This window comes from Emys orbicularis, chromosome 9, assembly GCF_028017835.1.
Source record: "Emys orbicularis isolate rEmyOrb1 chromosome 9, rEmyOrb1.hap1, whole genome shotgun sequence".
NCBI lineage: Eukaryota > Metazoa > Chordata > Testudines > Emydidae > Emys > Emys orbicularis.
The window spans coordinates 48,305,570-48,311,184 of NC_088691.1; positions in this window are offsets into that span (position 1 = coordinate 48,305,570).

The window sequence follows — 5,615 nt, forward strand, 5'->3', positions numbered from 1 at the left end:
CAAACTAAATGAATTCAAAGCAAAGGCTTTTCTGATCTCATGCTTTTTGCTGAAAGCCTCCCAGTCAGGAGTCCGCCCCCAGTTCAGTGTTTCTTCAGGTGTTGCTGCCGTGAGCAGAGAGGAATGGAGGAGATAGGTAATTTGTGTTGAGTGGCCTCTATTCTTATACCTTTCTCTACTCTTTGAGGATTATCTCCAGCTGGGGTACAGGCAACAGCCAGTCTATCATACAGGAATCCTCAACTGTTCCCTTGCCTAAAAGGTAAATTTCTTGTTCACACCCTACTTCCTGTCAAAGAGTGGACGTTTACCCAGGTGATAGTCTATTTGATTATACTGACACCTAGCTGAGGTGCTTTTTGTCTCTGAGGAACTGTTTTGGGCTATTTTTCTTACATTGGAACATGTCACAACAATTCATAGAGTAGAATCTTATAATTTTACATACAAGATTGCCACACATATTTTACCAGGACAATAATGTTTAGCAGATTATGAGTTTTCAAATGATACCTCACAAGGCATACTTTGTACAAAATTTATCATTGTCTTGTAAACGTGATGAACATGGGGTACAGGCTGTCACAATGTGTGCAAATGTTTGTCTATGCATACAAAACAGCACTAATTTCATTGTTACAATTAACATATAAATTGTAAATGTCCTAATGGCATGTATGCTTACAAGTTGGTCTGTGTTTCAGGCAAAGATAGCAAAGGAAGACGCAGGGGCTGTAGGAAATCAAATTCCACTCCTGAGATTTATATTCTGCAGATAAATGTGCTTAAATGAGAGCAGATAAAAATAATAATGTTCGAAAAAATCAGTGCAGTTGGTTTTATTAAGAAAATTATAGCAGAATGGAATTAAGATGCGGAGGTAGGAAAGGAAGTTAAATCAGTTTCTTTAAATGTAGCCAAAACATAAGATTTCAGTGAGTTTTTGGAAGGAAAACTGTATCTTCAAATAATTAGAAATGTCAGACAGTAACGTCCTTGAGTTTCTTGTTTGCTTTTAAAGTATAGATCTTTTATTAAAAACAGGAATTTCCAGACACAAATGTTAAGGTTGAGCGTATTTATCAGTAATTCAACCTGAAACACATGGTATGGATGGTGTAGTTATCACAAAAACAAGTTGTCAAGGCTGATTCCCCACTCTGGCACTTCGAGTGCAAAAGGTGGGGGCCCCACAAGGATTTTAAAAATTAATACTGGCCACTCCAGATTTGTATTAAACTAAAATTAAAATACCTTTTCTCTGACCTTGGCTTGGTAAATGTGGCCACCACCCAATTGCAAACCCCCTTTCAGATCCCAGGAAGGCACACTTGGGAATTCCTTCTTGTGGGGTACCCTCAAGCCCTTTCTCTCTCTCTCTCTCTCTCTCTCTCTCTCTCTCTCTCTCTCACACACACACACACACACACACACACACACACACACACACACACACACACAAGAGCTGAGAAAGAAAACAAGGAAATAAACCTCTTAGAACACCAAAAATCCAATCCTGTTCTTTAAAAAGGTAAATTTTATTAAAAACAAAAAGAAAGAAAATACATCTGGAACTTAGGCTTTTGCTAGATTTTAAAAGAGCAATTCCAAAAATTAAGCACCCAAAATAGCTCTCTTGAGGTTCAGCTTAAAGGTTACAAGCAAAACAAAAGCATCTGGGGTTAGCACAGAGGAGTCCACAAGCCTTACAGAAAATAAAAGAAATAAAGCTAATTGCGTCTATCTAAACATTCCCTGTCCCAATGAATCCTTCTAGGTATGGACAATGATTTTTCATACCTGGTCCAAACATTACACGGCATTGCAGCTGCCCCCATCTCTTCAGCCCTGAGAGAACAGAAAGACAAAGGTGAAGCTTTTTTCCCATTTTAAAAAGTTCTAGCCTTCCCATTTACTCTTTTGGTCAGGTGCCCACTCCCTTTCCTTTATCTGGGGAACTTTTTTTAACCCTTTACAGGTAAAGCAAGCAGCCACCAAGAGGGACTTTGTAGCTAACTGGCTGGCTGGGTGTCCATAAAAGGGAGCTACCTCCCCCCTTCATTTATCACACAAGCAATATAAATGCAGGAAACTGTGAGGTGCAGTTAAACTTGAGCAATCCAAAGATGTGAAGGCACACCTGGCCAACCTTCACACTGCAGTGATGCCACAAGGAAAATAAAAATCTGTCTTTAAAAATCAGTTAAAGCTAATTGGGGACTAAAAGCAAATGCCTTAATCAGACTGATGTTTGCATGGTGTCACTCCAGGACAGAGCTACAGTTATTCGGGTGCCCTAAGACGATACCACATTTGCAATGCTCTTGCCAGTTAGGAGCATTAGGCTGCAAATACTCAGAGACATGAATGTGTTGATGAACAGTGTTGCTTTGCTCTCCAGGTGGCCCAGCTCCCTGTCCTTGAATTGCTCGGTATTCCACAAGAGGCCTCTCTCAACATCCTTCACCAACATCCTTCAGACACAGGTACACTTTTGGCTAGTCACAGCAGCTCCGCTCTCAGGTTCCCAGTGTCATGTGTGTGTGGAGGCCACAGGAGAATGTTGACGTCTGTGGTGGAAATGCACCTGAATCATTGCCCTCAGCCCAACACAGGGCTTCCCCCTGCCTTGCACGAAGGAGGGAGAAAATTCCCTCCGAGCAGCAGCGGAACTCCCTTCCCCAGGTGAGGGCACAGTGAACGTATGTTTGCATGGGGGGCAGGTTAATGGAGTGAGGTCTGGGCAAATGAGTAAATGATGGGGTGTCCAAAGCAATGAGAGAAGAGACTGCTAAGGAGACAGATTGAAATAAATTTCCCCTTAGAATCATAGAATATTAGGGTTGGAAGAGACCTCAGGACGTCATCTAGTCCAATCCCCTGCTCAAAGCAGGACCATCACCAACTAAATCATCCCAGCCAGGGCTTTGTCAAGCTGGGCCTTAAAAACCCCTAAGGATGGAGATTCCACCACCTCCCTAGGTAACCCATTCCAGTGCTTTACCACCCTCCTAGTGAAATAGTGTTTCCTAACATCCAACCCCGACCTCCCCCCACTGCAACTTGAGACCATTGCTTCTTGTTCTGTCATCTGCCACCACTGAGATCAGTCTAGATCCACCCTCTTTGGAACCCCCTTTCAGGTAGTTGAAAGCAGCTATCAAATCGCCCCTCACTCTTCTCTTCTGCAGACTAAACAATCCCAGTTCCCTCAGCCTCTCCTCATAAGTCATGTGCCCCAGCCCCCTAATCATTTTCTTTGTCCTCTGCTGGACTCTCTCCAATTTTTCCACATCCTTCTTGTAGTGTGGGGCCCAAAACTGGACACAGTACTCCAGATGAGGCCTCACCAATGACGAATAGAGGGGAATAATAACTTCCCTCAATCTGCTGGCAATGCTTCTACTAATACAGCCCCAATATGCCACTGGCCTTCTTGACAATGAGGGCACACTGCTGACTCATAGCCAGCTTCTCGTCCACTGTAATCCCCAGGTCCTTTTCTGCAGAACTGCTGCTTAGCCAGTGGGTTCCTAGCCTGTAGCGGTGCATGGGATTCTTTCTTTCTAAGTGCAGGACTCTGCACTTGTCCTTGTTGAACCTCATCAGATTTCTTTTGGCCCAATCCTCCAATTTGTCTAGGTCACTCTGGACTCTATCCCTACCCTTCAGTGTATCTACCACTCCCCCATCTTAGTGTCATCGGCAAACTTGCTGAGGGTGCAATTCATCCCATCATCCAGATCATTAATAAAGATGTTGAACAAAACCGGCCCCAAGACCGACCCCTGGGGCACTCCACTTGATACCGGCTGCCAACTAGACATCGAGCCATTAATCAGTACCCATGGAGCCCAACAATCTAGCCAGCATTCTATCCACCTTATCGTCCATTCATCCAATCCATACTTCTTTAACTTGCTGGCAAGAATACTGTGGGAGACTGTATCAAAAACTTTGCTAAAGTCAAGGTATATCACATCCACCGCTTTCCCCATATCCACAGAGCCAGTTATCTCATCATAGAAGGCAATCAGGTTGGTCAGGCATGACTTGCCCTTGGTGAATCCATGTTTACTGTTCCTGATCACCTTCCTCTCCTCCAAGTGCTTCAAAAAAAACCTTGAGGACCTGCTCCATGATTTTGCCAGGGACTGAAGTGAGGCTGTAGTTCCCCGGGTTCTCTTTCTTTCCTTTTTAAAATATGGGCACTATATTTGCCTTTTTCCAATCATCTGGGACCTCCCACAATTGCCATGAATTTTCAAAGATAATGGCCAGTGGCTCTGCAATCACATCAGCCAATTCCCTCAGCACCCTCAGATGCATTAGATCTGGACCCATGGACTTGTGTATGTCATGCTTTTCTAAATAGTCCTTAACCTGTTCTTTCACTACTGAGGGCTGCTCACCTCCTTCCCATATTGTGTTGCCCAGTGCAGCAGTCTGGGAGCTGACCTTGTTTGTGAAGACAGAGGCAAAAAAAGCATTGAGTACTTCAGCTTTTCCCACATCTTCTGTCACTATGTTGTCTCCCTCATTCAGTAAGGGTCTCACACTTTCCCTGACCTTCTTCTTGTTGCTAACATACCTGTAGAAACCCTTCTTGTTACCCTTCACATCCCTTGCTAGCTGCAACTCCAATTGTGCCTTGGCCTTCCTGATTACACCCCTGCATGCTCTAGCAATGTTTTTATACTCCTCCCTTTTCTTGTGTGTTGTCGTGTTCCCAATTACCTCTAAAGGGCTAAAGAACATTAATGTTTCAGTCACTCTAGATGCCTTTTATTTCAGATTAAGGGGAGCATACAGATTTATTTTTAATGGGAAATGAGAACAAATCTACATCCTATACTCAGGAATAAACAAAACTGAAAAAAATCCTACTAGCTCTTAAGCAATTTTCCTGTGAGATAAATCCAATAATATATTAGCAGATAGACTGTGAATACAACAGGGAAAGAAAGGGTCACAGGGAAACAAAAATCCAAGGGATGGTATATGATCCTTTGTAGATTAAGGAAGTGAAGTTTTTGAAACCCTTAGACCCTGAATCTCTCATTATATTAATTTGAAACCAGCCTAGCTCTGTAATAAAGAGGTAGAAGTGGAAGTAAATGAACAGGGATTCAACATGGGAAAATCCCGTATATCCCAAGATGTCGGCACAAGATGTTTAAAGATGATTAGTGTCAAGTCCAATGTTTGGAGGGCAGGGCCGCCCAGAGGATTCAGGGGGCCTGGGGCAAAGTGGGGGAGCGGACATAAAAAAAAAGGCGCCACCCACTGCGGCGCTTGTACTCACCGGGCGGCGCTCCGAGTCTGCGGCGGCGGTGGCGGATCCTTCACTTGCTCCGTGTCTTCGGCAGCACTGAAGGACCCGCCACCGAAATGCCGCCAAAGACCCAGAGCGACTGAAGGGCCCGCCGCCGAAGTGCCACCGAAGACCCGGACCGCCGCCGGGTGAGTAGCCAGGGAAGGGATTCTCGGCCAGGGCTCATGGGGCCCCTGCGGGGCCCAGGGCCTGGGGCAAATTGCCCCACTTGCCCTCCCCTCTGGGCAGCCCTGATGGAGGGCAGCAAGTTGGTATGACATGTCCACAATTACAACAGGAG